The sequence below is a fragment of the Mustela lutreola genome, chromosome 6, assembly GCF_030435805.1.
Source record: "Mustela lutreola isolate mMusLut2 chromosome 6, mMusLut2.pri, whole genome shotgun sequence".
NCBI classification, from domain to species: Eukaryota; Metazoa; Chordata; class Mammalia; order Carnivora; family Mustelidae; genus Mustela; species Mustela lutreola.
The window spans coordinates 146,897,051-146,921,199 of NC_081295.1; the positions used below are offsets into that span (position 1 = coordinate 146,897,051).

A 24,149-nucleotide genomic window follows, 5' to 3' on the forward strand; every position below is an offset into this window, starting at 1 on the left:
TCATTAGGTCTCACTAACGAGGAAACAAGAGTCCCCAAGCTGGTCAGTCCAAATCCACACTGGCCGCCTTCCCAATCCATTTCCACACAGCAGCCAGAGGGACTGTCCTACAAAGCAAATCTGATCATGCCACGCCCTCTCTGGCCCAACAGCTCCTGGGAGTAGGAACACTTAAAAGCTCAAAGCTGAACAAAAATCAAAATGGCTGCACTAATGCTACAGCAGAATTTCATTTTAAGATTTTATTCATTTATATGAGAGAGAGAGAGAGAGAGAGAGAGAGAGAGCACGAGAAGGGAGGGTCAGAGGGAGAAGCAGACTCCCCGCTGAGCAGAGAGCCTGATGCAGGACTCGATCCCAGGAGACCAGGATCATGACCTGAGCCAAAGGCAGTCACTTAACCAACTGAGCCACCCAGGCGCCCAAAATTTCATTTTCAAGTAACCTTTTCCCTCTCTTCCACAAACCTCCCTCCCTTCTTCTTAGCCTTTTGTTTCAAGAACCTCGTGTCACCTTACAGACATGACAAAGGCGGCTGGTAGATGAACACAATTCCTGTCAAATCTGGCTAGCTCCTGTATTTCCCTAGCAAACCCTGCAGTGCCTTCCTTCGGGAGGGCCTGCAGTTTCTGAAGGCCATAACCTGCCACAGACGCCTCTGCCTGGCAAAGCAATAAAGCTCCGGTTCCTCTTCATCCCAGACTCGTCTCCCGAGTTCTATTCTGGCTCTGAAGCAGGAAGGTCGGTTTTCTGCAACAGGAGGACCGCCCCGCGGGCCCTGCAGAATCTCATCAGCTCTCCAGTCAGGCACCACCGCACTCACTGCGCCCAGCACTCAGGGCCGCCTTCTACCTCATCGAACCCAACACGATCCCAACAGCCTTGGCTGCGCACCTGCTGTTTCCCCGAGTGGGAATCTCTTCCCGCCCCCTTGCCTCCTACCCGGCTTTCAGATCTCAGCTTAAGTACCACTTCCCCACAGAAGAACTCTGTGACCTCCAAGATTAAGTGACACCAAACCTGTTAGAAAACCGTGTAGGGGGGCGCCTGGGTGGCTCAGTGGGTTAAGCCGCTGCCTTTGGCTCGGGTCATGATCTCGGGGTCCTGGGATCGAGTCCCGCATCGGGCTCTCTGCTCAGCGGGGAGCCTGCTTCCTCCTCTCTGCCTGCCTCTCTGTCTGCTTGTGATCTTTCTCTGTCAAATAAATAAATAAAATCTTTAAAAAAAAAAAGAAAGAAAACCGTGTAGGGAACTTGCCTAACTTCAGGTTAGGCAAAAGGTGCTTGAAGACGGTAGCAAAAGTAGAATCCATTACAATTTTTTTTGTTCAAATGGACTTCATCAAAATTAAAAACTTTGTGTGTTTCAAAATAGATAATTAAGAAAATGAAAAACTAAAACCTGCAAGAAAATACTGGCAAATCGTCTATGCAATAATGAACCTGTATCCAAAATATATAAAGAACTCTTTTAACTCAATAAGACAGCCCAGCTAAGAAATGGGCGAGACATTGCCATAGTCATTTGACTGGAGAAGATACAGGAATGGCTCATAAACACATAAAACGATGCTCTACATCATCGGTCAGTGGAGAAGTCCCAGTCAGAATCACAGAAGAGACCACTGCACCCCCGCCACGATAGCTCTGTTCTAAAGGACGACCGGAAGCGCTGGCAAGGATGGAGGAAAACTGGGGGGGTGGGGGTTTGGAGGGGAGGAGGGCTGGGGGAGGGTCAAAGGAGAAAACCACTATGGAACACAACTCAGCGGTTGCTTTAAAATGTGAAACGGAAACTTATCATACCACTCAGCCATTCCACTCCGAGGACTCAGCCTTCCCAAGAGAGGTGAAAAGCTATATCTGCATGAACACTTGCACGTGGATGTTTACGGCGATATTATTCCTAACGGCCCCAAACTGAAAACAATCCAGCTGTCTTTCCACTGGGGAATGGATCGGCAAAAAGGCGCTGTTTTCCTATGACTGGAATATGGTTCAGCAACGAAAGGAACCAAGCACTGAGACAAGCTACCACATGCATGAAACGCAGGGACATTCTGCTGAGTGAGAGGGACTCAGCCCAGAAGGCCCTGCTTCCTGTGGTCATTCCACGTTAGGGACTGTCCGTAAAGACACAGAAAGCTGGCGTGTGGCTATCTGGGCTGGGGGCTGGCGCTGACGGCACATGGGCAGAAAGGGATCTCTTGGGGCTGATGGGAATGTCCTAAAACTGGATGCAGTGATTGATGCGGGGAACACAGGCAGAAGGAAATGTAGACAAAAGTAAGTATCTTTATAACCTGCAGCCCATTGACAAATGTGTGTGGCAGGCGGAGTATGACAGCCTTTTGGAAACTTCCAACTGTCTTAAGGGAAAAACAACCTTTGCTTATCAACAGCCAGGCCTCCGGGGACCTGTCAGTCTCCTCGAACAGATGAAAGCCCTCTCGGCACTTCCCTTTGTCTTTTCCTCCCCCAAGGCCACAGCAGATCACCAGCCACCTCTCACAGCCCCAGTGCAGCTCTCTCCGCCCAGCGGTCCTGGCCCGCTGCTTCAATGACATCGCCTTTTTGCACAAAAGTCATGTCAAGAGTTCTTTCTGGGCCGTCAGCTCCAGACCCCACGTTCCCTTCCATCAGGGATGGCTGCACAGCTCTGTAAATTTATTAAAAATTGATATACTTGAAATGGGCAAATTTTATGATGTATAAATTACCCCTCACCATAGCTGTTAAAAAAACAACAACAACAAGACCTCATGTGAACGTGTGGCTCCCTGTAGCACTTAAGGTCCCGTCCGGCGTCCTGGGCACTCAGACGAGAAACAGAGGCCTCTCAAGCACTTTGCTTCTTTTATAAGATGCAGCCTTACACGGTGGAGAGAGAGCACAGGCTCAGGAGTCTAGAAGATAATGTTCAAACACTGCTTCACCACCTCCTTGCTGGGTAGTTTTGAGAAGTTACTTAAAATCTCTTAAATTCAATACAATAGGGACACGCTACTAGGGTTGCCGTGAGGACTAACAACGATGTGGCTACCACATGGCTTCCGTCCCCTTCATTCCCCTGAAGACGCTCTTCTCAAGGTCATTGAGAGTCTACATGTTTGTTGCCAGTTCCTAAGGACATAGATGAGTCCCCATATTTCTGTGAAGATGACAAAGCTCGGGACTCTCTCTAATGCCTAATTATTCCCAACTCTCTCAATTTTGCTTCCAAAATATCTCCTGAGTCCATTTTTATCTCTATCACAATGGCCTCCATCCAGAGTCCCATTCCCTATGGCACCTTCTACCCGACCTCTCCCCCATCTGTTCTCCACACAGCGAATGAGAAACCAACAGTCCCTTTCCCACACAGCCAACTAGAGTGATCTGTCCGAGTTAACAAATCAATGTTACCCCCTCCCATACACTACTTAAAATCTTTTATTGCCTTCCATTTATTAAAAAAAAAAAAAAAAAAAAGGAAACTGCGGGCCCCAAATGGTGTCATTTAGATTGAGTTTCCAAATAGGAGCTTCATACCCAATCTAACTGCAGTTTCAACCTCCCCCAGAAATGCGGCCTTAGCTGGTCGCTCAAGCATTTTCTGGTCAGCACCAATGAAGTCATCTGTTAAGTGAGCCCTCTCCATCCGCCAAGGAAAGATGATGTTCTCTGTGTAAGATCTCCTGCCCTTTTCCCTGAAGAGGAAAGTGACCTTGCTGGGAACAATCCTTCCTTTTCTTTTGCTAATAACTTCGGTGCCCTCTTGTAAAAATCTTCCAATTTCTCCAACTCCTCAGAGTTCCTCCCCTAGGAGCCCAACTCCTGAATCGCTTAACAACACCAGACTTGGTTGAATTTTAGTTCTGTAACAACAGGTAGACCTACTCATTGGTAGACCGCCTGGCATACAGTGGGCAAGCAACAACGAACCGTGCTCCCTTCTGTTGAGGTTTACAAAATGAAAGCACGGCTCCCCCAAAGTCTTCCAGGCTCCTTGCCCAACCACCCCAAGATGACGTGGAGGCTCCCTTCTGTTCCAACTACGCCCAGCTGTGCTCTTAATAAAGAGACTACCTCACTGTATTTTTCTCTCTTCCTGCTAACAGCAGCCGCTTGAAAGTAATAATCTTTTCCACTTTGCATTCCTAACACTTAACGAAGGCAAACACAAATCTTTGTTGAATCGACAAATGCTTATGGCAAAAATTCATTTTTAAAGACCTCGGGTAGGTCATACCAGTATGCAAATGGGCCAAGTTTCACGTTAAGGTTTTAAATAGACAGTTAGTTAGAAACAGAAAACCAAACCACCTATGTCATCTTCCAAGACCCTGCTTTTACTTTCCATCAAATACACCTACAACACATATATAATCCAAAACTGAATAATTAAACCCTTAATTTAAAAAAATCTGAAAATAAAACCTACCTGGCTATACTGTGCCCACGGGTTCATTAAACCACACATTTTAGCATTGTGATCTACTCAGGCCTAGAGACGGACTGAATCAATTCCTTAATTACTAAACTTAAATTTTTGAAATAAACTAAAAATCTGAAATTGATACAAAAGGAGCTAAACAAAGTAAGCCCCCCCACACACACACTCACACCAGAAGATTCTCCCACGAAAACAGACTTCATCATTTCAAATAAAGACCCAATGAACAATCTAGGATTTAAATCACTGGTCTGCCAAAAATGGATTCTAGTCAAAGAGGTATCGTGATGTGCAGGCTGCTCTCTTTGGGCAATTCAGGGGTTTTTATGTGACATACCGCACACACTGGTAGCCAAGATGCCCCTTCCCCCCAGGGCCTCCCCATCCTGCTGGCATTATACACGAGCTGCTCAGCAGCTCTGCAGCAGGACCAGAAGCCCACAGACAAGAAGGCTGCAGTGCTGGTGAGACCACACGTTTAACACAATCCTGCAAAACTTGCTGAACTGACTACAACAGCCACGTGACTTCTCTGCCACTTCAAGTGCGCACGCCCACTTGGGGCTGCTTTTCCCTTCCCGCAACCTTCAAAAGGCTGCCCTAGTCCCGGCCTGATGACTCGGTTTTGTTTCCATCCTGTACTCGCCCAGGAAGACTCCACGGAACGCTGAGGTCAGGATAAAATCACGTTAGCGGAAACAAACTAAACTAAAAGGCATCTGTTAAAAAGAATCAGTTCAACCTACGTGTGGCTCCAGAGGCTCACCCCGCGAAGGCGGACGAGAGATGTTACGACCTGTCGGTTCTGCAAAGACAAGCATGTGCCGGGCCGCACGTCACAGTGGAACCCATGACCACAACCCCGAGCCACAAGCGCGATTCGACCGGAATTTTTATGGGATGTGCAGGGCCTGCTTTCAGAAAGCTGTCAGAGAAACAGCAGGAAGGGCTCTGCTCCTGAGCCTCAGCTCAGGGCCCGAGGGAACAGGAGGAGGAGAAGGAACAGGAAGGCGGAAAGCACTGTCATTCTGCAGCTTGTGTGTGAGGACGGTGAGCGGACGCCGCGCGCTGCGCCCTGGCTTGATGCCCGCGAACGTCTGACTTTCTGAGCCAGGCCCAGAAGCCCCACCTTCCAGGCCAGGGTCTTCCCTGGCTCATCGAAAGTTAAATTCTTTTCTCTTCTTGCAGACCCGAGACCTGCCAGCTCTGCTTGTAAACACTTTACTTTCTTCTTTTCTATTACTCAGAAAAGCTTCATTTTTTAAATTTATGTTTCTCACTCTCCGCTGGCGCCGACAACCCTTTCTCAGCAATTCCCTGCCCCATAAGGCAGGCGGGCCTGACCCCATCACAGGCACAGGTGGCCCACATGGAGCAGGTGTCCTCGGAAGAACCTCAGGCTGGTGGCACAAGGCCTGAGAGGCTCGCGGAGGCTGGGCCACGTGCCCCGTCCGGGGGTGTCCCAGCCTTCTCGGCAAGAAGCGGGCCGCGCTATGAGCAGAGGCCTGGGGCCACGCAGATTGGGCCCAGGCAGCCCCTGCAGGCCGGCCTCAGTCGGCAGAGCCTCTGGACCCCATCCCGAGAACAACACTTTCCTTGGTGAAGTCACGGCTTTGTTCTTTCAGGAGAGCTTTCAGTAAGCCAACGACACTCGTGCCTTTTTGTAGATTTCCATGCTAAGGAGGTCAAAGTTTCTGATTGGAGCGTGACCTAGGGCAGTCTGCTGACTGCATGCCAGACGATAATGAAGGGGAGCGGAAAATGCCACCCCGAAACGTGCCACTTTGGGATGTGGGTTGTTTTGAGCTGAAGGCCATCAAGACCCAGCAGACTCAGGAAAAACTCTGACTTGTTCCTTCCCTAAGAGAATTTAGATGGGGTGGGGGGGTCTGGCCTAGGTAAGAGCTATCACCAGAGGTAATTTGTTTTTTACTTGAAAGATCCACCTGCATCTGGTTACTAAGCATCTGTCCTTTCATCTTCCTGGGACTCCTCCTGCCCTGTGCAGCCCCAGGCCCCTTTCCCACTCCTTAGCTCAGGACAGCACCTGAGCCTCAGCTGCCCAGCTGCCTATCTCATATTTTTATGGAGCTCCCATATTTACAAGATCACGTTTGTTCTTCTCCTGTAATCTGTCTTATGTCACGTTACTAGATCGGCCAAAGAAGCTGGAAGGGAGGAAAGGCGAAGTTTCCACCAGTGTAAGATGAAAAATAAAGAGCAATTCAAAACCACACATTTAGTAAGATAGAAATGACTGAACGAGGTCTTGCAGAAATACCACACAGGGCTACCATCTGATTCACCCAACCTAAGAAAACTGACATTACCATCCCTTCCATGTAAGGGTATTAAGGACTTACATTACTTTAGGTGTGATAATGGCACGGTGGGAATATTTAAAAATCTTATTGTTGAGCAGTACACACTGAACTCCTTATAGAGGATGTGATATTTCATGGGATTTGCCTTTAAAAACGGAGGAGAAAACAGGCAGGGGGGAGGGATGGGCCAAGACTGGCCACACGGCGGCTGCTGAAACTGGTGACGGGGACACGGCCTTCTACGACGCTGTTCTCGTGCATGTTTGAAAACTTCTGTAACAGAAAGGGGAGGGGAAACACAGTAATTCTTTTAACTGCCTACTTGATCAAAGAAACGATTTCAGCTCGTCACAGTTCTTATGTACGCAAAGAACTGTCAATCTAAACGAAAAGACTGAAAAGGTGGATCACCTGCCATACTGAGCCTCACCGTAAAGACAGAAAATCACAGAGCCTTCCTCTCGCTTCGTTTCACTGCAGCCACCGCTCCTGGGGTGCCAGCAGCCACGCAGACACTCGTACTGTCACACAGACAGGTGCACGGAATCCCACAGGTGTAGTGACAGCGAGTGCACGGACGCCCGACGCCCTCTCTCCGGGCGCCCCCCTCTGGGAGCCTGGGGTCTCCTGCTTCTATACGATCCATCTCCCAACTGCCCTGCGCACTTGAAGATGGTAGATCCTCGGTCTTACCCATCTTTACATCCTCCGCTTAGACCGAACTAGTACAAAATAAACGCGCGAGGAAAGAATAAATCTGTAAATCTCCATATTCATACCTCATTCTTAAACCCGAAATGTTTTGGGATTTTTCATATTGTGATTTTAAGACATTTTTCCAAAAATTATTTTAATATCCTACTTTAATCTTACTGTTGAACGGGTGTTATTAAAGAGTTTCTGACACCGAAGTCTGAGATCTGAACGTGAAGATGCGTTTGTGATAAATATAGCCGTTTAATATTTGCATGTGAACAACTGCCTCAGAAAACTTCACCGCTGTTTTCGTCAAAGAAAGAGCCCATGGCTGATCACAAAATGAAGAGTGAGGGCGCCATCGACAAGAATTAGAATTCGGGTGAATCCCTAATCACAAAGGGCTGACCAGTCATTCTGTATTTATTATATTGGCTGGCGCTACTATTATTTCATTTGCTCTCACAAAAGCCCAGCGAGGTAGGTACTACTGTGATCCCCATTTTATAGATAAGCAAATGCACTCAGAGCTAAAGTCGTACAGACCTTAGCTGTCCAAGACCTTACTTAGCTTGTCCAAGGACGTACAGACCCTTCAAACCCAGCCTGGGTGCTGATGTGCCAACACCCTCCTCCCACTCACTGTGGCAGACACTTGCCAACCTGCATTTACTATGTACTATGTGACCTAGGAAGGGTTGCACTTGATTTTTCTGTTGTTCTGGTTTATCTTTACGCCTCACAAGGCAGAGAACCCAAGTAAGGAGAAACAAGTCACTTAAGCCGTTGGCTTTGTCTCTGTAGTGACAGGAGCTAACCCTTACCTATGGCACTTGTGGGTAAACGCTGGGCACTGCTGCAAACCCTTTACACATATCGACCCAGTTAATCCTTACAGCAGTTTGAGGATGTGGGTCCTGTTACCATCTTTGCCTTAATGAAGAAAGGAAACTGAGGCTCAGCCAGGTTATACAACATACCCAGAGAGCAGATAAGCCAAAGGTTGCCGCACTCCTGGCCTGGTCCAGATCCCAGGCTCTCACTTGCCTGCTCCCCTACCAAACACCTGTTACCCTACCCGACAGGCCCACATATACCTGGGTTAACCTGAAAGGCACGGTTTAAGGATTAAGCCTTGTATAGCCCTTACATAGGAGCAAAGTTACTATTGCCCCCTACCCAGTTTTTCCCAGCCATATGTAGTCTGGTCTTTAATACCGTATTTAGGAAAATTAAAACGGTCAACATCAATTTACAAAAGTAGACACTGCTATTTTCCATCTTTATCATCACAAAGAAAACCTCATGCAGGGTATACAGTAACAAAACTAAACCAAAGGCCATTTTATAAACTTGGGAATATGATTTATCCAATCAGTATAATTTCTGGGACTAGTCAACTCTAATAAGCTTATTATATAAATCATAGTAAAGAGTCAACTCTGGAAAATTCTTTTTTTTTTTTTTAATCTTATTTATTATTTGAGAGAGAGAGAGAGAACGAGCCAGCAGAGGGAGAGGGAGAAACAGGCTCTCTAGTGAGCTGGGAGCCCAACCGTGAGGCTCGATCCCAGGACCCTGGGATCATGACCAGATACAAAGGCTGATGCTTAACTGATTGAGCCACCCAAGTGTGCACATACTCTGGAAAATTCTTAAAAATGAATAAAACCAGAAAGGTTGCTCTATAAATATTTTTTTTTCCTGCTGCATGCAGTTAATATAAATTTTTAGCATGATGTTAAAGCATAAAGGAGAGTCCCAGCACCTACTGCTAAAGGTCTTGGTCAGAAAGACAACAAATCCACATGGTTATGTATTTCAAAGGTACAAAGATACCTTGTTTCTTAGGCCCGCCTCTCTAGAATCTGAGCACATACACAAAACAAGAATCCCATGCAGATTCTCAGCATCATCCCAAATCTAAAAAAGCATTACGAGGAGAAAATGGATGACTTATTCCCTCCCTCCTTTCCTCAACACTGACTGAGGGGTCCCTGGGAGGTCAGTGCAGCAGCTGCTGGAGATGCCGGTACTAGGGGCCCCCTCTAGTCATCTTTGCCCCCAGGCACTGCACAGAGTGGAGGAAACAACAAACACAGGTGTTTCCTAAATGAATCAAGAACATTTCAGCCAAGGGGGGGGGGGGCGGTTGTTGAAAGCATGAGGCAGCTATCAAGATTCTGAGACCCAAAGGGAAGACTCAGAGTACATCAAGCCATACAATTTGGGATGTCTTATATATATTCATTTCAGTCCACTCCAAGCATAGGTTTTTCACCAAAAATTATTAGAAGTGAATCTACTGTCACTCTCCAATGCACATGGAAATAAACACGCTCCAGCAGCCAGAGCGGCAGCCGAACATGTTTGTGGGATGTTTGTGGGGCAGGAGAAGGGTAATGAAGCGTCTCACCATTCAGAGGAAGAGTTACCTGGACATAATAAAATACAAACGTATCTATTAGTTGGTGGTGAGATCCTCTGATATTTCTCTCAAGCAGAAAGGAAGTGTCACCAAGTTTCCAATATTACTCAGTACAACCTTAAAAGAAGAGCGAGAGGGCTCTATTCTGAACAGAATGCTTTCCACCGTGGTATGATACGTACGAATTTTTCTGAACAGAGAACTGAAGACAGATTTATTGTATAAACATAATCACAATTTTCTGCTACATGTTCTCTGAATACAATGCACGTCATATTGCCAGGCCAGCACAATGGTCTGATTCCAGAAAATGCAATGTTTCTGCTGTTGGTTCTACACAGACCAAATTGCCATTTAAAGGCATATCTTCTTCTGGTTTACATGGAGACTTTTTTTTTTTAAAGATTTTATTTATTTATTTGACAGAGAGAGAGATCACAAGTAGGCAGAGAGGCAGGCAGAGAGAGAAGCAGGCTCCCCGCTGAGCAGAGAGCCCGATGCGGAGCTCGATCCCAGGACCTTGAGATCATGACCTGAGCTGAAGGCAGAGGCTTTAATCCACTGAGCCACCCAGGTGCCCCTCATGGAGACTTTAGAAAAAAAAAAAACAAAACTTTCTTGTGCTGTTCCAGTGTTAAATTTAAATAAAGGTACATGGACACTGAAAAGAAATTTTAAAAAATAGTAAAATAAAATAAAGGTACACAGTAATATAAACCTTCTTACCATGGTTCTGGAAAAACGAAACACACGTGTTCTTCAGAGTATACTACAATACAGACTCCTCCAAGGGCACTCAGAGAAGAGGCTGCCCAGGAAGCAAACGAAGAAGGAAGGAGAGATAGAAAAACCCACTCATCCCCTCCATGTTTGCCACGATCTCCACAATCACACGGGCAGGAGACCACATGTCGCTTTAGTGTCATGGTCCTATTTCCTATTAACTGGCGTTCTGGTATTCGGTCTCACACAGGCACAAAGAACAGAATCGGCAAAATTGGCCGCAAAAATGCCACTGCTAACAACGTGCCCCCGGGAGAAGGAGAGGGAGAAGTCGCCACCAGCGCTGTGGGTGCTGTTGGCAAAAGAGCTTTCAGGAGGGCTTCAGTTTTCTTTTTGCACTTTAGTATAGATCGAGGAGAAAACACTTCTCAAAACACCGTCTGGCTCAAGATACACTCAGCAGGTGGCACACCTTCAAAGCCTTCAGCACGGAAAGCATTTCTGGCGACCCCATTTTGTTAGGCAAGCCCTGTAGGAGGCAGGCTTTGTGCTTCCTAGGAGAGTAGTTTTAAAACAACAAAAAAAATGGCTCTCAAGTCCTATACAGAGCAAATAACGTGGGAACGTACCCCGGAAGCTTCAAAACAAGTCCCTTTGAACTTGGCCGAGTAACTAACACATGCGCAGGAGGCTTGCTTCACGGCACCTCTGCCCTCATGCTCCAAATTCTTCCCCCGTCCTCCCCTGCAGACACAAATCGGGGGTTTGCCCCCCTCTCTTCCTTTCCAGACACTGAGAAGATCGTGTGCTCGCTTTCTCCCACCGCTTTCTCTATTGAACGCCTCCCGTTTCCACTAATTTTAACACTCCTGCTTGGGAGGTCCTTCGCTGAGCCCAGACTTTGGTCACTCCTCCCGCCTGGACACAACATGTGCAGAAGTCAAATCAGCAGCGGCACCGGACCGAGGCGGACCCAACCTGCTGTGTGCCCGCCTTGCTGGACGCTTCTCTCTGCAGCTACGCCACAGGCAGCCTGTCTACCTCCTGCCTGCTTTCCTGGCCCGCATCCACTGGGCAAAACATCTCGGGATCTTCTGAAACAGGCCAACCTGGAACCAAAAGCCAACCACTCTGTCCTGTTTGCATGCACGGCATCTTCCCCCCCACCCCGGGCCGGGTTCAGCCACCTGCCGTATTTACTCACGGACAGGCCGGGATACTGCGCTTAAGGAGCTCCCAGTCTCCTGCAGAAAACCACAGTTCAATATAGATTAGATGAGGGGCAACTAGGGGAGCCACAGGAGCGGAAAGGGTGCCACCGAAGGGCACCTACCTAACCTGCTTTCAAGGAGGCCTTCCTAGAGGAGGCTGCAACTGAGCAGCCCTGAGAAATGAAGGGGTAACAGCCAGATGAGGAACGAGGGGGAAGAGAAGGGTCCGGGGAGAAGAGCCTGACCAAAGGCTGAAGCAGGTGATGAAGTGTTTCTGGACTGTGATGAGCAGACACAGAGGCCACGTGAAGAAGCCAGAAGACGAGCACAGCTTTCAAGAAGAATTTCATCCTCCACGTTAAAGAGCTGTGTTCCTGGGCCTCAGGTTTTTTTAACACGTTGTAGGCAAGCTCAGTTGGGGCTGGGACAGTGTTAAGGTTACATGTTCACTTTCGCAATTAGTTTCTACTCGTGTCAAGGGACACGAATTTCCCACTTACAACAATAACTGTACCTTTAAAACACAACTTCCCAAAGAAAATCAGTGAACAACAGTATGGACTGTGCACGGGCAGGGCAGAGGCTGCAGCAGTGACGCTCACGTGACTGACGTGTGGGAGACACGGCTGCGGGGATCAGGGAGCCCCCGCGGCTTGGCGACAGGGGCGGACGTGAAGGGTCAGGTGAGGGGCTCCGGCAATGTCTGGAGGACAGAGCTGAAAGGCGTCCCCGCCAGAAAGCAAGGAGGGAAGATGCTGTCACAGTTGTCCACTCAGCCCGTGACCATGGGGTCAGAGCCGTGCCCGACACTGTTGCAGACACTCGACCAGAGAAAAGCCAGATAAACGTACGTCAGGTTGGCACTTTGACCAAAACAATAACGATAACAACAACAACAATAATAATATGTCCTAAATAAAACAAAGCCAGGTAAAGGGAGAGAGAGAGGGCTGCGCGATTTAAGAGGAGGAGACCCTTGAGGAGGCAGCAAGAAGCAAGGGGCCGGGGACTGCCTGGAGGCCGGGAGGCCGGAGGGGAGGAGTGGTCAGAGAAGGAGCCAGGTGCTGCGTGGGGAGGGCCTCGCCAACCCAGAGAAGGGCTCAGATGGTACTGTCAGGGTGACAGGAAGCCAGGAGTGAGTCTTGGGCAAGGGGAGGTGACCCCCCCCACCCTGATGGCTGGAAGGTGGGAGTGGAAGCAGGGTGGGGGGTGCGGGAGCCTGGACTCGAGGCTGCGGCGGAGGCAGGGAGAGGGGTCAGGTGCCGGGTCTGGAGCAGAGACAGAGCGGACTAGACTGGTGGGAACCGGGTGTGAGGTGCGACAGCGAGGGAAGAATCCAGCAGCATTTTCTGGCCGTGTCTGGCCTAGGTCCTGGGACGGACGGCAGTCCGGTTTCCTGACATGGGGGAGGCCGAGGGAGACGGGAGGCTGCACTGCTGCTGGTGAGATGCCTGTGAGCACAGCCCCGGGGGTCCCCCAGCTGGGAGCTGCAGATACCCGTGGAGAACTCAGCGGGAGGCCAGGACAGGAGCTGTTAACTCGGGGGGTCATTAGCATCAGATGGCATTTCAAGCCTTGGGACCACAGGAGACAAGAGAAAGGTCCAAGGATGGAGCTCATGGGGACCTCACCATCCTTCAGGGCTGAGCACAAAGGACACCGAGGCCAGGGAGACAGAACGAGACAGCAAACGAGGAGAAACGAGAATAATCCCTGGGAATGACGCAGCAGGAGGTAAAATCTAACGATGCAGGAAGCGGGGAGACACCTGCCCAAGTCCTGAAGGAGGAGAGAGCAGACAGGGGGACAGGGTGGCTGTGGAAGCCGGGACAGTCCCCAGGCGGCGGGGGATCAGACCGCAAGCAGACACAGGCAGCCGGAGCATCGGGGACGGAACGCCCGCATGTCCCCTTCTGACGGCTTCTATCTCCCGAGTGACGTCAGAAGCAACACAGAGCAGAAGAGGAGAGACGGGAGTGAGCGGTCTGGGGGAAGGAAGAATGGGGGGTCTGTGCTCGAGGCGGCCTCGGGGAAAGGTGGTGGGTTTGGTTTCTCCCCAGCTCCATTCAGCTGCTCACGTCGAGGCACCGCACAGGCAGAGTTCAATCCAACCAATTAAGATCTGCCAACAGCAGAGGCAGAGAACAGCACAGGGTAATTCCCTAGGACTAGAAAAAGTAATGAGCTAAATGGCAAAAAACCGAGGGCTCCCTTCATGCCATGTATCCAAATTAAGTCCCAGGTCAACTAGTAAAATCAGCAAATAAAAATTAGCTAGATAGAAACTAAAAAAAAAAAATTAAAAAAAAAAAAACAAACTAGAAATAATTACAATTTAAAATTTATTTCTTAGGACTGGGAGAAAACTTTTTAGGCATAAATGCAGTGGAGAACATAATTTGAAAGCATTCATCTGAATACATCAAAACGTGAAACCTCTGTGTGTAATTAATAAGTAAACAAGTTAAAGGGCAAATAACCAGCTGGGAAAGATAATCTGGTACAAACAGGACAGCAATGTGAGGCCCTTACTGTTCACATCAGTAAGTCCATGGGAACCTCACAGGAAAGTGGCCAGAGCATGAACAGGACAGCTCACAGTGCAAGGCCAATAAATCAAATTTCATCTCACCACTGCACCTCAATAATCACATGTTGCTTTTATTGTATTAAAAAGAAAAATTCTCACGTGCGGGTACGTGAGGCAGTCCAGGCACACTGTTAATGAAGGTGTGAATTAGAATAACCCTTCTGAAAAGCTAAAGGTCAACAGGCACCAAGAAATGAAAAAATACGTGACCCTAAGACTATATGCACGCATAGCAGTGCTAATTACAGCATAAAATTGGCAACTACCTATATTTCCAACAGGAAAACAGTATTTTTAAGGAATTCATTATAATGACATGAGGCAATACTGATAATGTGAACAAGGAACAGAATTGTTTATATGCTATCTCAACTTCTATACGGATATAGCTATGTACACGTATACGTGTGTGTACACAGTCCCTAACTTAAGATGGTTTGACTCACAATTTTTCAACTTTATGATGGTGCAAAAGTGATATGCATTCAGTAAAAGCCATACTTTGAGTTCTGAATGTTGACTTTTCCCAGGCTACGGATATATGAAACAGGCATTTTATGCTCAATGCCTTTGCCCAATGGTAGGCTAATATAAGAGCTTTGAGCATGATTAAGCCAGCTAGACTAAGCTACGATGACCAACAGGATAGGAATATTAATGCATTTTTAACTTGCAATAATTGGGTTTATCAGGACATAACCACAATCACAAGTCAAGAACGGGGTGTGCAGGGGTGTGTGTGTGTGTCTGTGTGTGTGTGTGTATGTGCATGCCAAAACTTTTGAGACTGCTTCTGACTGGTGATTCAATAATTTTCTTGGTGTTTTTTGGTAAGTTCTCCACAATAGAGACATTTTGTTTTTAGAGTCAGGTAAAAAAAATAAAAATATGGGGGCACTTTTCTACTAAAAAAGATGTGAGCATTGTGGTTAAACTGACCTGACAGGTGAAAAAGTAAATGCTATGTCACTTAGTCACCATTTCTGGAAGATGGCAGTTTCACATCATTTTCCTAAGGGGGACGCGTACTGAACACCACCGTGTGCCCAGAAAAGGGTGACCAGGAGATCAAAGCATCTCCAACCAGGTACTGTGGGTAAAAAGGGGAGAGAATTAAGACTCCAAAACTCAGGAAAGTCCACGGAGAATAAGGATGTTCAACCCACTCTACACAGACATCCTCAGAACTGCCCAAAAAAGGGATTCTATACAGGATAGGATGCTGGATTCCAGGACAGGAAAGGGTTTTTTCTAAGACAGGATTCCAAAAGTAGAGAAAGGGGAATTCCTTTAAAACTTTCCGGTAGAAATCAGTATCTGAAAGAAAAAGACTGTATTTTAAGAAGAGTTCAATTTTTCACATCTGATGCAGCGATGGTGTGAGGAAGGCTTTGGGAGGCTCTCTTTCAGTCCTGTTTTCAGCAGCAATCCACACCCCAAATTCAGAGAGATCTTTCCAGGGTTCTGTAGCATCTAACTGCTTGCCCTCCCCCCGACCCCGTGCCATTTCTTACACTGGGTTTCTGTTTGCGTTTGTCCTTAAAACCACCTGGCATAAACTGCGGAGAGAGCCCAGATGTCCATCGACTGAAGAATGGATAAAGAAGATGTGGTGTATATACACAATGGAATATTACTCAGCCAACAAAAAGAATGAAATCTTGCCATTTGCAACAATGTGGATGGAGCTAGAGAGTATCCGGCCAAGTGAAGTCAGTCAGTCTGAGAAGGACAAATACCATGTGATCTTACACATGTGTGGAATTTAAGAAGGAAAACAGATGAACATAGTTGGGGAGGCGGGAAGAGAGAGGGAAATAAACCACCAGAGACTCTTAACAATGGAGAACAAACTGAGGGTTGATGGAAGGAGGTGTGTGGGTGGGAAATGTGTTAGATGGGTGCCTGGGTGCCGTGCACGAAGGAGGGCACTCGTTGTGGGGAGCACTGGGTGTCGTACGTAAGTGACGAATCACTGAATTCTACTCCAGAAACCAATACTGCACTATATGCTAACCAAGCAAAATTTAAATAAGGAAGGAAGGGAGTAAAAAAAAAAAAAAAGTCAGGCAAGCAACTCAGCAAGACCAGGCAACAGTTAAAATGAAGTTAAAGATGAAATCTCAATAAGCACTGAGCTATGAAAGTGTGTGAATTTAAGCTGATCCAGAACAGAAATAGAGCAGGGCATACAGTAAATAGCTACTAACATAATACATAAAGGAAAACACTACAGGAACAGAAAATTAGTCTATTTTTGCTGTCTGCTTTTCCTCACTTCCCATGAATCACTGTCGTGGAGGGAGAGAGAAACTCAAGTTTCCACAGCAGACATTCCTGGGTTTAAATCCTTGCTGAGCTGCTCATGGTCAGGTGACTGCTTCGGAGTGTCAATCTTCTCACCTTATGGAAGTAACTATCATCCCAACTGAGCTTTGAGCTTTATGACAGGAGAGAATACTATAGATACTTAATTGTTTCCTTCTCTTTATTATAATTTTAATAGAAATAACAGGATTATACTCCACTAGCTTTCATGGTACACTTGTATTCTGTACCACATCAATGTTACTAAATTAAAACAGAACAAATCCTGTCAAGTTTGTATATTCAAATACTATTTATTTTTTTATTCCTTTTTTTAAAAAGATTTTATTTATTTATTTGTCAGAGAGAGAGAGAGCGAGAGCTCTGGCTCAAGTAGGCAGAGAGGCAGGCAGAGGTGGAGAGAGAAGCAGGTTCCCTGCCAAGCAAAGAGCCCGATGCAGGACTCGGTCCCAGCACCATGGGATCTTGACCTGAACCAAAGGCAGTGGCTTAACCGACTGAGCTACCCAGACATCCCTTTTATTCCATTTTTGAAATTACTGAGACAATTTTCATTAAAACTACCTTTACTTTCGATTAGAAGGAAATGTAAACAGAACGAGGAGTGCTCCTCACCTAGTAGGTTTCTGCCTGTTCAGTTTCACCGTATCTACTAGTACGATACTTCCTTCCTAAGTTTTCCAGATGGTAACTAGAGGCCTGGAAGCAGACAGCCTGCTGGGAAGGACCTTGTGCTCCTCCTCGTCAGCTCATACTAGTGCTTCCAGCCTTCAGAGCAGCAGAAACGGGAGGTAAAGCCCTTAGCACTAGGCCAGCGTTTCTGTACTTACCTCCTTTATCTTAGGGTGCACACTGTTCTATTCCTCAACTACGGTCAAACTGACCAAATTTCACAGACTTTTATTTATGGAATGGACACAGATCCACATGCAAAGTCAGATGAACATTTAAGGGGAGAGAGAGAGGGCACGCGTGGGGCTCGGAGGACCACTTGACTTCTCCCCTGTCCCAAAGTCTCTAAAAATCACCAGGCAGCTACCAGTCTTCTGAGAAGGTGCCCGAGACAGTTTACGCTACAAGAGCCTACACGTTTTTTCCAGCGCAAACCTCCAAAAACCTGACACGAAATCATGCAGCTCCGAATGAAATCTCTTTTTGAGCCTGACAGGTAACATTTTCATAGAACTCTCCTTTTTGTGGTACTGGAATTTACTTTTTTGAAAGGTGTAATTTTTGCTGTCAAGTTTACACTGTGTTCCAGCAGAAAGATAATGAAAGAGAACGGCTGTATTCATTCATGACACCGAGCATATATGATACACAACACCGAGTTGTCCTCATGAGAGCTACAAAACACTATCGCTACAATTACCGGTTACCCAGCAGTGGTATATAATCAGGATAAGTAATCACAGAAAGGTAACACTTAAGCATCACAACCTAAACTCAAGGCTCTACTTTTGTGTGGATTAATACCCAAACAAGCTGTTAGAACTCCCATTTCCCTGGAAAACAAAACATCACCTTTGAGAGTCCTAGGTCATGCCACAGTACGGCACCTTCTGATAGGGCATCAGAACAAGGAAATCAACAAGGGTCCTAAAAATAAACTAAGAACCCAAATTAGCAGACAGGATATAAATATTTCTGTGCTACAGGACACAGACAGTCACCTTATTTAAATACTCAGTTACAGGATATAAACCTGGTTTTTAAAAAACAAATACATACTTACACATGTTGACATGTTGGAGAAAAAAAAAGAGCAGATACTCAAGAATCTTGCCAGTATTCATTAACAAGTCAAGATTTTCAGGGAGTAACTTCTTAAATGAATAATATGGAGCTTTAAAATTAAACACTAGATGATGATATGTATATTCAAAGCTTTACTCTTAAAACAACTCTGTTAAGATAGTAATGATTGAGGGAAGAAAATGCCATTTATTAGAAAGTCCCTATAAATAATTGAAAGATAAGCACTAAGGTTCTCACTTCCTCTACTCTTACCAGTTTATTCCTGAACAATTAAATAATGAAGAAGGTGGTAATACCTCAAGTTAAAATTTCATTCCACTAATTCTCCAATTTTATACTAAAGTCTTGTGCTACCATTTTGCTTCAGTAGTTCGATCTAAGCTGAAGAAGCCTGAAGGGTTTACTATATACACAAGATGGACAAGGGAGAGAAAAAGAAGGAACTTTCCATTTAACTCAAGTCCGATGTACCTGATTCTTATCTGTGATCTAAAAACAGAGCAATCATGATAGAGTAAGCTGTCGGGACAACATGTACTTCTTCCATTTCTCCCCTGACGGGGCACGATACTCTGACACGGCATTAACACCTACAAGGCATAATATGCAGTTTCTAAAAATGCAATAATTATTGAAAATTATTCAGTGTTCTCCAGGGATAAACAGATTTCTCGACAGCAACAAAAAATCCACCCGGTAATTTTAAGGTATAATCTTTTGCAGTAAAGTGCCCAAGTTTAGTATCCTTGCGTGTGTATTTATAACAACGCCACATACAGACATCATGAAAACTGTGGCCTCCAGCCAACAAGTGATACAAGGTGTGTTAAAGTTCTGCAGAATCAGGAAAAGGATACATATATATATTTTTTAATCTGTATGAAGCATTATGACATTTTCAAAATCCATCAGGAAAATCGCCATTTTAGGCAAACCCATAGAGTAGCATGGGGTGAATTTTAACTTTCCCCAGTAGGCTAGGGCTCACAAATTTAACTGTATTAACTGACTGCTGGAAAATGAGCACACTAGCAGCAAGGGAAGCCGAATTAGTTTCATGGAGCTGTACCACGAGAACTGAACGGGGTTCCTTATTCTAATAGCTGCCCTGACCTTCCTGGGATCTTATATTTCTCTTTTAATATAAACACTGCTTCATAAGAGTGACTGTCTGGTGTAGTTCACCTGATGGAGGATAAGACACAACAGTATAAAACCCAAAGTCCCAGATCTGCATGCAACATTAATTTATTTGTTTCAGGTATTAGTCTGGTAAGTATTATGTGGTAATATAAAGAAACTAACCAAGCTTTCATTAGCTTGTACTGCCTAAAGAGTCAAATCCAACTGAAATTTAATTTCTGCTTTTTAGTAACCCATCATCTGTATGCCACGCAAACACTGCTATGTACTCAAGCACGGAGGTAAAAACGATAAAGAAAAGCAGCGAAGAAAAAACATAAAATAAAGTTCCACCTACAGGGATTCCTCTGACTATTTTCGGTGAGTCCTGGAGATGACATGGATGTGAAAAGTGGACAAGGGAACCGGAGCTCAGTGCTGGTCAAGGGCAAGCTCTGTCACCAGGCAGCCCCCCTGATGTGCATCTTCTGAGATGGAGAACAAAGGGAGCGAGGCTGAAGCCCGGAGCAGGTTTTTCCAAAGAGACTGTAGGAAGCCTGTTAGTTTTCTGCTGATGGCTTAAGCAGACATGTGTCGGAATCTACCACCTCTGTAAAAGCCAAACGCAAGCTCCGGGGCTCTGGTGTGCAGAGATGGATGCACGGACGGGGGGGGGGGGGGGGGGGGGGGGGCGTACCAAGTGCGGCTCGGCCACGGGGGTGGGGCTGAAAATACACTCAGCGCATGTGAGCTGGTCCTGGAGACACAGAGATGTGTTCATGACACGCGAAGAGAGAGAAGCAGCCTCACTCTCGGAAAGCAATAAAATGAAGATGAAGAATATAGTTCATTTCATAACACAGTCGGTATCTTGTAAATTTCCCCCACTTCATTTTTAACATCAATTTAGCCTAAAGCTTTCTTCAAATTCAGCAACACTAACCAGTGGCTTAGAGCGTGCTGCGTGTTTTTAGTAAGTATCTTAAATCATCACAATTCCAACAGTTACAAATCACTTGTCCGCGTCTTTCCCCGCTTCAGAACCATATGCTCGGAAGCCCGCTCCCTCCGGTCTCCTCTGAGCCACAGCTCCGCCAGCCCCTCTCCCTCATCTGCCGCGTTTCCCTTTTCATACAGATTCAAGTTTCTCACAAATTAAAAAAAAAAAATCCCTCCTCTGCACCTTACCCTCCCCTCGACCCTCTCTCCTTCCGAGTCTTCGCTGTTGAAAGCATCGTATCGACTTCGCATTCGTTCAGACACTTAGGAACCGCCAGTGTGCCAAGCCCCCAGGGGATGGTGCTGTGCGAGGCAGGTTCCCTCGTGCTCCTCGTGCCCTGAGCCTTCCCCGTGTGGTCTCCACTGCCCGCCTCACATGTGAACACCCCATGCTGCTGAAACCATTCCCAGGAACACCACCAATTGGCGTCCGACTGCCAGATTAAGCAACCCTTCTCTCTGCCCTCTCCACAGCGGTATGACGCTGCTTCTTGACATTTCCTGGAAAGGTTCCCTGTGGTTTTCAAACCTCACCTCTGACTGTCCTCAGCCTCCATGATAAGCAACTACAGTTGATCCAACAACGACACGGGTTTGAAATGGCACCAATTCACTTATGTGCAATTTTTTTTCAGTAACTACAGGACAGCACTGTAGGTATGTTTTTCTCCTCGTTATGATTTTCTTACTAACATTTTCTTTTCCTTAGCTTACTTTAAGAATTCAGTATATAACACACATACCATGCAAAATATGTGTGAATTGACTGTTTATGCTATTAGTGAGGCTTCTAGTCAACAGTAGGCTACCGTAGTTATGTTTGGGGGGGAGTCGAAAGTTCTACCATGCAGGGGGCCAGCGCCCGTGTTGTCCAAGGGTCAACTGAAGTTCTCTTCTTCTGTTTGATGAATAGTAGCGCTTCCTAACTTTCTCTCCGTGGTCATTTTTTTGTGGATTCCGCCTGCCCTCCGTGGGCAACTTCATCCAAACCCAAGGCTTCCTTTCCCACCTATATGCTAACTACTCCCAAATATAGTGCAGCTCCTTCTCTGAAGGTCCACATACCCCCTGGACACTTCTACTAGTCATGTCTCATAGACACCTCAAATTTAGTATGATCAAGATAGAATTCACCAAGAAGAATAACATATTTAGGGCTAAATTTAACAAAAGTCCAAGACTTATATTTGGAAAATAAAAAACTGCTGAGAAAAATCAAAAAAGAGCTGAAGAAACAGGAACACAGTTCTGGTTCATGGATTGGAAGACTCAATATTAAGACAGCAATTCTCACCCAACTGATCTATAAATTCAACACAATCCCTACCCAAGCCCCAGAATTCTTTTTTTAAAGAAACTGACACAATGATCCTAAAATTTATATGGAATTTCTAAGGACCTAAAATAGCCAAACCAATTTTTTAAAAAATCAAAGTTGAGGGACTCATCCTTCTCAATTTCAAAACTTTTTTACAAAGCTGCAGTTATCAAGACAGTGTGATGCTGGCAAAAAGGAACAAAACTGAGAATCCGGAAATAAACTCTTATATTTATGGCCACTGATTTCCTGCAAAGGTACCAAAGCAAGTCAATGGCGGGGGGGGGGGGGGGAGACTGTCTAACCATAAAACAGTTCTGGGATAAAAAGATATTGATATGTTTAAAAAAAAAAAAGGAACAAAACAACAAAAATAAAAACAACCTAGACTCTTCCATCCCACAAGCAGAAAAAAATAACTTGAAAGGGATCATGGGAGAGGAAATGGATCACAGACCTAAATGTAAGCGTGAAGGATATAAGTGCTGGCAAGGAGGAAAGGAACTAGAGCCCTCATACACGCCTGGTGGGCATGGAAAACGTTGCAGGCACTCTGGAAAAGTCACACAGCTTCTTAACAAGTTCAGTTTAAAAGTATCATATGACCCAGAAACTGCAGCCTTAGCTACACACCCAAGGGAGATGCAAACACATGTCCGTGCACAGACTGGCACGCGGGAGACTTTACAGCATTTCCCACAACCACCCCCCGCTGGAAGCCGTCCAAATGCCCATCAGCTGGCCTACGTATGAACGAAACACAATGTATTCATACACGTAACAGCAACTGGTCAATAAAAAAAGCTCAAAAATCTTAAACTAGGTGAAAGAGCGTAGATGCAAAAAGACTACACATTGTCTGGCTGCATTTATGAGATGTCCAGAAAGCGCGAACTGATGGAGACAGACCCTGATGACGGATGGCCTGGGGCCTGGGAGGCAGCCGGGACTCCGTGCAAACCGGCAGAAAGGAACCGCTGTGTGTGATGGAAATACCGCAACACTCGGTTTGTGGCGATGGCTGCACAACTCCATAAATTTAGTAAAAATCACTGAAATGGCACTTAAAGATGGAGGAACCTTTTTTACACAAATCAAACCTCAATAAAACTGTCCTCAAAAATCATTTCTCAATCTATTGGATACCAAAAAGTTTTGTGAGGTTATGGGGAACTTGCCTGCAAAATGGTACTTTTACCACTCTCTCCCCCCCAAAAACAGCCAAATTCACTACCATTCCCTCCCATATCTGCTTTGGCCACTATCACATTTCTTGGTGCATGAAAAAACCCTTTGCGTGTAAATGTCCTAGCCAGAAGTCTAAGAGGAACCCCACGGAGTTACAAGTCTTGTGATTCCACGCCCTGTCACGCTCCTATGTCTTTGCAATCTACCGCTGCCTTCAATTCAAATCTCTGTAAGTTTTCCAACAATTCTCTTCCTCTAGATTTGCTCTTTCCAATCGGCCTTCTCCATGGTATCAGAACGCTTGCTCTACAATGCGAATCGTCTGATTCTACGACCCTAACGAAAACCTTTTGTATTCTCCCACTCCCATCCTGTGTCCACCGGCTACCACAGAACCCTCCTGTAAGCTCCCTTACCAGGGTCCTCCGCCACGAGTTAAAGACTTAACATGTAACCCAGATTTGTATATTTATACATCATATACATGAATTCCTGTACCAGTTTATTATATAATACACACAAAAATTGCAATCTAAAAGGAAGGCCTAAAAAAGAAACAAAGCTCCAGTTTTCTTCTTCCACTGCTATTATTCTGCATAGTCACATTCCTCCTTGGAGACCACTGGCCCAAAGGGAAAAGTCTAAACTCCTCTGTATGACATTTGAGGCTGGGTATCAGTTGTTCCTGCCTACATCTCGATGCATCCCTCACTAGTTCTGCCCCACACACCATATGCTTTAGCTCTAACAAATTATTTGTAGTTCCCTCATTGAACAAGAAGTTAAATCTTGTGTTCTCGAAATAAACATCTCTGCATCCTTGCAATTGTTCCCTCCTCCTTCTGGAATGTCCTTACTGGCCTTTCGGACCTGGTAAGCCCTCCTCCTTCAGATCCAGCTCCAGTACCGCCCTCTCTCTAAACAGTCCATTATTCCTGCTGCAGTGCGCTTCTATTATAATATTTTTTACGTTATATTAAATGTATTTATTTGCCTTTTTATCCTACAAGCTTTACCCCAGGGCTTTAGC

General features: G+C 45.9%; 1 protein-coding gene across 4 annotated transcripts in view; it reads right to left on the bottom strand.

The window, feature by feature from the left end:
- Positions 1-24,149, bottom strand: part of DTNBP1 (dystrobrevin binding protein 1) — a 211,654-nt gene that overhangs the window by 32,052 nt on the left and 155,453 nt on the right. The gene's annotated exons all lie outside the window — the stretch shown is intronic.